The sequence below is a fragment of the Oncorhynchus kisutch genome, linkage group LG4 (assembly GCF_002021735.2).
Source record: "Oncorhynchus kisutch isolate 150728-3 linkage group LG4, Okis_V2, whole genome shotgun sequence".
Lineage (NCBI taxonomy): Eukaryota > Metazoa > Chordata > Actinopteri > Salmoniformes > Salmonidae > Oncorhynchus > Oncorhynchus kisutch.
This window is the reverse complement of record NC_034177.2, coordinates 47,365,357-47,378,015: the sequence shown is the minus strand read 5'-3', so window position 1 is coordinate 47,378,015 and position 12,659 is coordinate 47,365,357.

Genomic DNA, 12,659 nt, shown 5'->3' with positions numbered 1-12,659 from the left:
TGGCCTTGGGAGGGTGTGTGTGTGTTGAGAGAGCCCTGCAGCAGGCAATATGTATGCTTCCCTGAAGAAACAGTTTGGACGAGTTTGTGCATATATTATGACAACATTTTGTGATGTTTTTGTTCGTTTTGGACTTCCGTTAGGGTTTCTTTGGCTGTTCAAGCACGCTATATCTTTTCTGGAGGCAAGCCGAAATACACCCCTTCTTCGGTGATTGGTCAACAGTATGGATTCTTCAATAAAGTATTTGTTGTCATTCAACAGAGACGACTGATTTTCATGCACATTTTTTTCATTGAGAAATACTGAACCAAACATCTTACTGTAGTTAGATGTGAAATTAATAAACTATTTATTGAGGTATCTTAGATTAATTCAGCCTAGTTTCAGGAGGTGTATACTGACCCAAAGGCACCAACCAAAACAAAAACAATCTCCCTGATGCTTCTTTAATGGTATCAGCATTCTGTAAAGATCGATGCCGGGGATGAGAAGCAAGTACAGGGAGTGAATATTTAATGAATAACAGACATGAACCATAATACGGACAGGGAAAACGACAACAATGCTGATACAGGGAACACACGGGGAAGCAGACAGAAATAGGGAAGGCAATAAACAAATTAGAGCAGTCCAGGTGAGTCCAATGATGTGCTGCTGCGCGTGATGGTGACCGGTGATGAAGCGCAGGTGCGCGTAACATGGTGACAGGTGTGCGTAATGAAGGCAGTCTGTCGCCCTGGAGCACCAGAGAGGGAGAGCGGCAGCATGCGTGACAACTAGTGTGCTTTTATTTCACCTTGCTTTAGCTACTGTCATGGAGTTCGCTAAATATTTTCATAAAGAAACTGATAAAACACACAGGTGCTAAATCAAGGTGACTTACAAAGATGAGGACCAAGAGAGGGAGTGTGGTGATGTAGTGTCTGTCCACAACTAAAATAATCAATGTGGAATCTGACATGTATCCCGAAAGCATGATGGTGTACTTACTAAAAGAAAGAAATGAGGTGGGTAGATAACTAACTGTGTCATTGAAGCAAAGTATTTATGAACTATGTGGAATAAATTAATATTTATTACATACTATACTGTTTAATTAGACATACTTTACTGTTTTTTACTTAAATATTTGTCCATTGTTATATCCTAGTATTTTTTTACTGATACAAACTTGTCCTGTGTGACTTAGTCATAAATCTGAGCTAAAAGATTTATGAGCCGCTTGGGTGCGACTGCAGTATGTGACCTCCTGTGTTTACGATCGGCAGGAATTTAGCTATGTGGGAATTGCAGGGAGGAACAGAGAATGGTGGCTGTTCTGCACATCTGATAACTGTCATATAGATTAGAGGATGTACTTCCTATAAAAGGAGAGACAGCTCTGTTCGTTGGCCTTTCAACATTGAACTATTTGAGTGACTGTTGTCTGCATCATTTTTGCAAATCTTATAATAAAGTTGTTGTTTGAAAGAATCTGCAGTCTCTCTTCCTATAGAATTTATACCACAATTTGGTGATGAGGATGGGATGGCTAACTCCGCTTACTGATTGTTCCCGGGGAGACCAAGGTTAACTGTATATCTTTAATAAAAGGGGAAATTCTAGGGCAAATTATCTGTTGGAGCAGGGTGACCCTGTTGAAGCAGGGACATCTCTGATTGGGATCTTTTTGTTGAAGCAGAAGTATCCTGGTCAGAGACAGGGGCTGTGGTTGTGGTTCTCTGTTGAAGCAGAGAAGTGGCCATAGGATTACATGACATGGTTATGAGATATGTGATCCCAGGGCGCAATCCTGAGAGAAGTAAGAAAATATTCCTGCAGGTTAGAAAAAAATTTACTTTTATTTTTTTTTATTAGTGGACTGGTAAAACAGTTGATTACGATTGGGAAACAAGCTATAAATGTAAACCCTACACGTATATTTGCATAGGAGGAACTACCCTGTGGGTAGAAAAATAAATACAATGTTAGTGTTCTATCAAGAGAACCAAAAATGATCAAATCAAAATTAGTAGATGTACTCAGCATAACAAACCGTATGGGCCAGAGCTCAGAATAATAGTTGAATTTATGAACGCTCAACACCCGTTGAATTATAATAAATAAAAAATGTATAAAATTGTTGCCTGCAGCGCAGTTAGTCACCACCCCTCTGGATAACATGAAAAAAGCCTAACCAAGTGACTTGTTCACTCATTTATGTCTTGAAGTAGCTAACAAGCTAGCCAACTTTAGTCAGTTAGCTTGGGTGCTTGACTGCCGTTGTGAGGTCAGAACACTCGGATCAACCCTGCTCCTCGGCCAGAGCAGACAGTGTGCTCTCTGAACAGTTTGACTTTACGAACACACCCGAAGTCATAAGATGTCTAACGTAAACTCACCCCATTCCGTACAAATGTGCGCAACCGCAACATTCAAACGAGGCTACCACGAAAACTAATGGTTGACGTCAAAGTCGGGGGTGTGAACAAGGTTTCTATTCAAGCGTTGATCAACATGGTAATGGCTCTATAGTATTGGAGAAAAGTTGAAAAAACTGACCCTCCGTTACATCTTGATGTGTTATGTCGTAACGTACAGCATGCATAAAGCAACTATTTCTGTTTTACAATCTCTCTCCATAGATATGTAATGACACATTATATAAACTCTTTACAGTGTTTTATTTACATTTTAGATGCGATAAGGTGATAAGTTAATAGCAGATAAAACTGCTCATCCAGAAGTGGTGCTCCATGTGGCCGGGGAATTTACTGCAGACATGCTTAAATCCATTTGACCTAATTTCTACCAGCATGTCAAATGTGCAACCATAGAAAAACAACTCTAGACCACCTTTACTCCACAGACAGAGATGCATACAAAGCTCTACCTCGCCCTCCATTTGGCAAATCTGACCATAATTCTATCCTCCTGATTCCTGCTTACAAGCAAAAACTAAAGCAGGAAGTACCAGTGACTCGCTCAATACAGAACTGGTCAGATGATGCAAATGCTACGCTACAGGACTGTTTTGCTAGCACAGACTGGAAAATGTTCAGGGATTCATCCGATGGCATTGAGGAGTATATCACCACAGTCACCGACTTGGTGCATCAACGACGCACCAAGTCGTTATACCACCACAGTCACCGACAATAAGTGCATCAACGAGGTCGTCCCCACAGTGACCTGATGTACAGTGGGGAGAACAAGTTTTTGATACACTGCCGATTTTGCAGGTTTTCCTACTTACCAAGCATGTAGAGGTCTGTAATCTAAAACAAAAATCCAGAAAATCACATTGTATGATTTTTAAGTAATTAATTTGCATTTTTTTGCATGACCTAAGTATTTGATCACCTACCAACCAGTAAGAATTCCGGCTCTCACAGACCTCTTAGTTTTTCTTTAAGAATCCCCCCTGTTCTCCACTCATTACCTGTATTAACTGCACCTGTTTGAACTCGTTAGCTGTATAAAAGACACCTGTCTACACACTCAATCAAACAGACTCCAAGCTGAAAGTCCATATTGCCCAGCGACAGCCCCGAAACCTGAAGGATCTGGAGAAGGTCTGTATGGAGGAGTGGGCCAAAATCCCTGCTGCAGTGTGTGCAAACCTGTTCAAGAACTACAGGAAACGTATGATCTTTGTACTTGCAAACAAACGTTTCTGTACCAAATATTAAGTTCTGCTTTTCTGATGTATCAAATACTTATGTTGTGCAATAAAATTCAAATTAATTACTTAAAAATCATACAATGTGATTTTCTGGATTTTTGTTTTAGATTCCGTCTCTCACAGTTGAAGTGTACCTATGATAAAAATTACAGACCTCTACATGCTTTGTAAGTAGAAAAACCTAAAAAATCGTCAGTGTATCAAATACTTGTTCTCCCCACTGTACATTTCCCAACCAGAAGCCATGGATTACAGGCAACATCTGCACCGAGCTAAAGGCTAGAGCTGCCGCTTTCAAGAGTGGGACACTAATCCGAACACTAATAAGAAATCCTGCTATGCTCTCAGACAAACCATCAAATAGGCAAAGTATCAATACAGCACTAAGATTGAATCCTACCACAGCGGCTCTGACACTCGTCGGATGTGGCAGGGCTTGAAAACTATTACAGACTACATAAGGAAACACAGCCGCGAGCTGCCCAGTGATGCAAGCCTACCAGACATATGCTTGCATTAAGGCAAGCAACACTGAAGCACTGAAGCATGCATGAGAGCACCAGCTGTTCCGGACGACTGTGTGATCACGCTCTCCGTAGTCTCTGTGAGCAAGACCTTTAAACAGGTCATATTCACAAAGCCGCAGGGCCAAACAGATTACCAGGACGTGTATTCAAAGCATGAGTGGACCAACTGCCAAGTGACTTCCCTGACATTTTCAAACTGTCCCTTGACAAGTTTGTAATACCTGCATGTTTTAAACAGACCACCATAGTCCCTGTGCCCAAGAAAGCAAAGGTAACTTGACTAAATGATTACCTCCCGTAGCACTCATGTTGGTAGCCATGGAGTGCTTTGAAAGGCTGGTCATGGCTCACATCAACACCATCATGCCAGAAACCTTAGCCCCACTCCAATTTGCATACCGCCCCAACAGATCCACAGATTACGCAATCTCAATCACACTCCACACTGCCCTTTCCCACCTGGACAAAAGGAACACCTATGTGAGATTCCTGTTCATTGACGACAGCTCAGCGTTCAACACCGAAGTGCCCACAAAACTCATCACTAAGCTAAGGACCCTGAGACTGAAAACCTCCCTTTGCAACTGGATCCTGTACTTCCTGATGGGCCGCCCCCAGGTGGTAAGGGTGGACAACAACACATTAGCACATCTGCCACGCTGATCTTCAACACTGGGGCCCCTCAGGGATGTGTGCTTAGTCCCCTCCTGTACTCCCTGCTCCCCCACGACTGCGTGGCCAAGCACGACTCCAACACCATCATTAACACCATCATCAACACCTGATCACCGAAAACGATGAGGCGGCCTATAGGGAGGAGTTCAGAGACCTGGCAGTGTGGTGCCAGGACAACAACCACTCTCTCAGTGTGAGCAAGACCAAGGGGCTGATCGTGGACTACAGGAAAAGGAGGCCTGACACAGTGGCTCAGGTAGTGCAGCTCATCCAGGATGGAACATCATTGCGAGCTGTGGCAAGAAGGTTTGCTGTGTCTGTCAGCGTAGTGTCCAGAGCATGGAGGCGCTACCAGGAGACAGGCCAGTACATCAGGAGACGTGGAGGAGGCCGTAGGAGGGCAACAGCCCAGCAGCAGGACCGCTACCTCCGCCTTTGTGCAAGGAGGAGCAGGAGGAGCACTGCCGGAACCCTGCAAAATGACCTCCAGCAGGCCACAAATGTGCATGTGTCTGCTCAAACGGTCAGAAACAGACTCCATGAGGGTGGTATGAGGGGCCGACATCCACAGGTGAGGGTTGTGCTTACAGCCCAACACCGTGCAGGACGTTTGGCATTTGCCAGAGAACACCAAGATTGGCAAATTTGCCACTGGCGCCCTGTGCTCTTCACAGATGAAAGCAGGTTCACACTGAGCACATGTGACAGACGTGACAGAGTCTGGAGACGCCGTGGAGAACGTTCTGCTGCCTGCAACATCCTCCAGCATGACCAGTTTGGCGGTGGGTCAGTCATGGTGTGGGGTGGCATTTCCTCCATGTGCTCGCCAGAGGTAGCCTGACTGCCATTAGGTACCGAGGTGAGATCCTCAGACCCCTTATGAGACCATATGCTGGTGAGGTTGGCCCTGGGTTCCTCCTAATTCAAGACAATGCTAGACCTCATGTGGCTGGAGTGTGTCAGCAGTTCCTGCAAGAGGAAGGCATTGATGCTATGGACTGGCCCGCCCGTTCCCCAGACCTGAATCCATTTGAGCACATCTGGGACATCATGTCTCGCTCCATCCACCAACGCCACGTTGCACCACAGACTGTCCAGGAGTTGGCGGATGCTTTAGTCCAGGTCTGGGAGGAGATCTCTCAGGAGACCATCCGCCACCTCATCAGGAGCATGCCCAGGCGTTGTAGGGAGGTCATACAGGCACGTGGAGGCCACACACACTACTGAGCCTCATTTGGACTTGTTTTAAGGACATTACATCAAAGTTGGATCAGCCTGTAGTGTGGTTTTCCACTTTAATTTTGAGTGTGACTCCAAATCCAGACCTCCATGGGTTGATAAATTTGATTTCCATTGATAATTTTTGTGTGATTTTGTTGTCAGCACATTCAACTATGTAAAGAAAAAAGTATTTAATAAGAATATTTCATTCATTCAGATCTAGGATGTGTTATTTTAGTGTTCCCTTTATTTTTTTGAGCAGTGTAGTACCCGCAAAACAGCAGTCTCAACATCAAACGTGAAGAGGCGACTCTGGGATGTTGGTATTCTAGGCAGAGTTCAAAGAAAAAGCCATATCTCAGACTGGCCAATAAAAATAAAAGATTAAGATGGGCAAAAGAACACAGACACTGGACAGATGAAGATTGGAAAAAAAGTGTTATGGACAGACAAATCTAAGTTTGAGGTGTTTAGATCACAAAGAAGAACATTCATGAGATGCAGAAAAAATGAAAAGATGCTGGAGTGCTTGATGCCATTTGTCAAGCATGGTGGAGGCAATGTGATGGTCTGGGGGTGCTTTGGTGGTGGTAAAGTGGGAGATTTGTACAGGGTAAAAGGGATCTTGAAGAAGGAAGGCTATCCCTCCATTTTGCAATGCCACGCCATACCCTGTGGACTGCGCTTAATTGGAGCCAATTTCCTCCTACAACAGGACAATGACCCAAAGCACAGCTCCAAACTATGCAAGAACTATTTAGGGAAGAAGTAGTCAGCTGGTATTCTATCGATAATGGAGTGGCCAGCACAGTCACCGGATCTCAACCCTAAACTGTTGTGGGAGCAGCTTGACCGTATGGTATGTAAGAAGTGCCCATCAAGCCAATCCAACTTGTGGGAGTGCTTCGGGAAGCATGGGGTGAAAACTCTTCAGATTACCTCAACAAATTGACAACTAGAATGCCAAAGGTCTGCAAGGATGTAATTGCTGCAAATTGAGGATTCTTTGAAGAAAGCAAAGTTTGACGAACACAATTATTATTTCATTAAAAATCTTTTTTTATAATCTTGTCAACGTCTTGACTATATTTCCGATTCATTTTGCAACTGATTTCATGTATGTTTTCATGGAAAATAAGGACATTTCTAAATGACCCCCAACTTTTGTAAGTGGACAACTTTGAGAAAAAACACTTTATATCGGAGTTGTCCCTAGCCATAACTAGTTGCCACAAAGTCATAAACCACTTCTATTTCTACAATTTCTCTTCTTAAATTTGTTTTATTTTAAATCTAACCGTAACCACAGTGCTAATCTTATGCGTTAACCTAAATTAAAACCCTCAAGTTAATTTTTGTTTTTGTAAATTTTTATGATTTCGTCCATTTGGACTTTGTGGCTGTGGTAACTAGTGATAACTGTTGTTCCTTTTGTTCACGCCCATATTTGATTTGTCCTCTCTTGCCTCCTCCCGACTGCCTTCCATCTTTGAATACATTTATTTTCATTGTTAGGAGCAGTATCTGGTGAATATAATGGATAGTCTGTGGCTTTTGGCAATGAATGCACCTGCCTCTCTTCCTAAATCAAGAAAAATAAATATGCACTTTGCAGATGGTCCCTCTTTGGGGAATTGAGAAGTGTCCCAATATTTGTATTTTTCTAGGAAAGTCAGTTAAGAACAAATTCTTATTTTCAATGACAGCCTAGGAACAGTGTCCAGGGGCAGAACGACAGATTTTTTTTTTTGTCAGCTCGGGGATTCGATCAAATAGTTGTACATTTTTAGTTATAATACTGCCTATTCTTTATTTAATTTTTTTTGTATTGATGATGGGTGTATTGCTGCTTCGTGCATTGTATGCGTGTGCTTACTGTGATGGTCACCTTGATATTGGCTAGGTAGCTACTTTCCACGCTGTTGCCGGGGACAGTAGTGCTTGTCAAGCCGGGGGCGAAGAGCCCTGTGTCCCAGTATTCTTGACGGTCATGCCATCCCCATTTAATAGTAGACTCAGTGGCAACCCATCATTCAGGGAAAGTGGGGCAGAGCCCCACCTGTTTAAAGCCCCACATTTTTAGCTAAAAATAAACAAAAACTAAAAAATTATATATATATATATATATATGTGTAAATGAAAATATTTGGGCTTGTCTGTTTTGCATGTTATTTTTGCATTAATGCGTGTCACATATCAGTGTGCAAACAATGTAAAGAAATATATATATGTCATTGAGTTAAAGCCTCACACAAACATGGTCTCATTTTTGCTTTCTTGAGTAAGACAGCTCCAAAATGCAGGTGTTTCAGCCTAGCTCAGTGCTTTCTGTGATGGTAGGGTGAGCCAGCAGAAAATAGGAGTATTGCACCGTGATTGGCTCAGTGTTCTGTCACTCATGGGGATACTACGTCATCGCCAAGTTTAAGTCCTTAGTAAGGGTAGACAGACAACTCTTTTGTTAGAAAGGAATTACTTTTTTAGTTTGTGAGACTTATTTTTCCAGATGAAGTCAAGAAAGGTCTTATTGATCTCTTTACAAGTAGCAGGATTTACACATAACGATAAGGAGGGGTACACAAAAGGAGACAGTCCCTCTGCCTTGGACAGAAGTACTCTCCCAAGTACAGAAAGGTCTCTTTCTAGCCAATTATTGAATATATTTAGGGTTTTCTTAATTTTAGGAGAGAAATTCAAATGGTGTTTGTGTTTTTTTGACAGATGTATTCCTAAATATTTAACACAGTCCTTTACAGGAATATTTTCTATTTCATTATCATCAGAGTCATATAAACATAAGATTTCACATTTAGAAACATTCAGTTTTAATCCTAATGCAATCGAAAATGCAGTTATTGTAACGGCGTTCTTCGTTTGTTGAAAGAGAGTCGGACCGAAATGCAGCGTGGTGGTTACTCATGTCTTTAATGAAAAAAGTGACGATACATGAAATAACTTAATAAATACAAAAACAACAAACGGAACGTGAAACCTAATACAGCCTATCTGGTGAACACTACACAGAGACAGGAACAATCACCCACGAAATACAAAGCGAGACTCAGGCTACCTAAATACGGTTCCCAATCAGAGGCAACGAGAATCACCTGACTCCAGATTGAGAACCGCCTCAGGCAGCCAAGCCTAACTAGACACACCCCTAATCATAGCAATCCCAAATCCTATAAAACCCCAATACGAAACACAACACATAAACCCATGTCACACCCTGGCCTGACCAAATATATAACGAAAACACAAAATACTATGACCAAGGCGTGACAGACCCCCCCCCCCCCCCCCCCAAGGTGCGGACTCCCGGACGCACCTCAAAACCATAGGGAGGGTCCGGGTGGGCGTCTGTCCATGGTGGCGGCTCCGGCTCGGGACGTGGACCCCACTCCATAAATGTCATAGTTCCTCCCCTTCGCGTCCTGGGATAATCCACCCTCGCCGCCGACCATGGCCTAATAGTCCTCACCCAGAACCCCACAGAACTGAGGAGCAGCTCGTGACTGAGGGGCAGCTCGGGACTGAGGGGCAGCTCGGGACTGAGGGGCAGCTCGGGACTGAGGGGCAGCTCGGGACTGAGGGGCAGCTCGGAACTGAGGGGCAGCCCGGAACTGAGGGGCAGCCCGGAACTGAGGGGCAGCCCGGAACAGAGGGGAAGCCCAGTACTGAGAGGAAGCCCAGTACTGAGAGGAAGCCCAGTACTGAGAGGAAGCCCAGTACTGAGATGAAGCCCAGTACTGAGAGGAAGCCCAGTACTGAGAGGAAGCCCAGTACTGAGAGGAAGCCCAGTACTGAGAGGAAGCCCAGTACTGAGAGGAAGCCCAGTACTGAGAGGAAGCCCAGTACTGAGATGAAGCTCAGGTAGGTAGTAGGCTCCGGTAGATCCTGGCTGGCTGGCGGATCTGGAAGATTCAGGTTGACTAGCAGATCTGGAAGATTCTGGTTGACAGGCTGATCTGGAAGAATCTGGTTGACTGGCAGATCTAGAAGATCATGGCTGACTGGCGTATCTAGCTGCTCTATGCAGACTGACAGCTCTGACTGCTCCATGCAGGCTGACAGCTCCTTGCAGACTGGCAGCTCTGGCTGCTTCATGCAGACTGGCAGCTCTGGCTGCTTCATGCAGACTGACAGCTCTGACTGCTTCATGCAGGCTGACAGCACCCTGCAGACTGGCAGCTCCTTGCAGACTGACAGCTCCTTGTAGACTGACAGCTCCTTGCAGACTGGCAGCTCCTTGCAGACTGACAGCTCTGACTGCTCCATGCAGGCTGACAGCTCCTTGCAGACTGACAGCTCCTTGCAGACTGGCAGCTCCTTGCAGACTGGCAGCTCCCTGCAGACTGGCAGCTCCTTGCAGACTGACAGCTCTGACTGCTCCATGCAGGCTGACAGCTCCTTGCAGACTGAAAGCTCCTTGCAGACTGACAGCTCCTTGCAGACTGACAGCTCCTTGCAGACTGGCAGCTCTTTGCAGACTGACAGCTCTGGCTGCTTCATGCAGACTGACAACTCTGACTGCTCGATGCAGGCTGACAGCACCCTGCAGACTGGCAGCTCCTTGCAGACTGACAGCTCCTTGCAGACTGACAGCTCCCTGCAGACTGGCAGCTCCCTGCAGACTGGCAGCTCCTTGCAGACTGACAGCACCCTGCAGACTGGCAGCACAGGCTGCTCCGAACAGGCAGGAGGCTCCGGCAGCGCTGTAGAGGAGAAAGGCTCCGACAGCGCTGGAGAGGCGGGAGACTCCGACAGCGCAGGAGGGCAGGAAGGCTCTGGCTGTGCTAAACAGGCGGGAGACTCCGACAGCGCAGGAGAGGCGAGGCGCACTGTAGGCCTGATGCGTGGTGCGGGCACTGGTGATACTGGAGCGAGGACACGCACAGGAAGCCTGGTGCGGGGAGCTGCTACCGGAGGACTGGTGTGTGGAGGTGGCTCTGGATAGACCGGACCGTGCAGGCGCACTGGAGCTCTTGAGCACCGAGCCTGCCCAAGCTTACCTGGCTCGATGCCCACTCTAGCCCGGCAAATACGAAGGGCTGGTATGAACCGTACCGGGCTATGCACCCGCACTGGAGACACCGTGCGCTCACTAGCATAACACGGTGCCTGCCCGGTCTCTTTAGCCCCTCGGTAAGCACAGGGAGTTTGCGCAGGTCTCCTACCTGGCATAGCCATACTCCCTGTAAGCCCCCCCCCAATACATTTTTGGGGCCGACTCTCAGGCTTCCATCCGCGTCGCCGTGCTGCCTCTTCATACCAGCGCCTCTAGTTCTTCCTTGGGACGGCGATATTCTCCAGGCTGAGCCCAGGGTCCTTTTCCGTCCAGTTCCTCCTCCCATGTCCAATTCTCCAAGTGATGCAGCCTCTCCCACTGCAACTGCTCTTCACGATTAGCAGGGAGAGTTGGCTCAGGTCTGACACCTGACTCATCCACTCTCCCTCTGAGCCCCCCCTCAATAAATTTTTGGGGCTGCTTTTCGGGTTTCCTTGCCAACCGTGTTCCCTCGTATCGTCGGCTCTTATCTCCGGCTGCCTCTGCTCTCCTCAGTGCCTCCACCTGTTCCCATGGGAGGCGATCTCTTCCAGCCAGTATCTCCTCCCAAGTGTAACAACCTTTGCCATCCAATACGTCTTCCCATGTCCATTCCTCCTTTCGCTTTTCCTGCCTGTTACCATGCCGCTCGGTCCGTATGTGGTGGGTGATTCTGTAACGGCGTTCTTCGTTTGTTGAAAGAGAGTCGGACCGAAATGCAGCGTGGTGGTTACTCATGTCTTTAATGAAAAAAGGTGACGATACATGAAATAACTTAATAAATACAAAAACAACAAACGGAACGTGAAACCTAATACAGCCTATCTGGTGAACACTACACAGAGACAGGAACAATCACCCACGAAATACAAAGCGAGACTCAGGCTACCTAAATACGGTTCCCAATCAGAGGCAACGAGAATCACCTGACTCCAGATTGAGAACCGCCTCAGGCAGCCAAGCCTAACTAGACACACCCCTAATCATAGCAATCCCAAATCCTATAAAACCCCAATACGAAACACAACACATAAACCCATGTCACACCCTGGCCTGACCAAATATATAACGAAAACACAAAATACTATGACCAAGGCATGACAGTTATAGCATTAAGGGCATGGGCGACCTGGTCTTTGTCTCTTAAGAAAAGAGTAGTATCATCAGCCAGTTGGGAAATTTGGGTTTCTTTGTTTAAAATGGTTAAGCCATACAAATGTGCATTATTCAGAATATCTAGAGATAGAAGTTCCACAACCAAAATGAATAAAAATGGCGAAATTGGGCATCCCTGTCATACACTTCTGTTGATACTGAATCTTTTGGAAGTATTAAGGTTTAGTAACACAGAACTATTTATATCTTTGTAAAACACGCACATTACTTTGATAAAATGTTCAACAAATCCCAAAAGTTGAAGAGATTTTTTTGGATTGAATTGAACTATTTTATTAAAACATTAACCCTAGTGAACAATAACAATAATAACATTTTCCTAAATCATTACAATAAGATTTTTTCA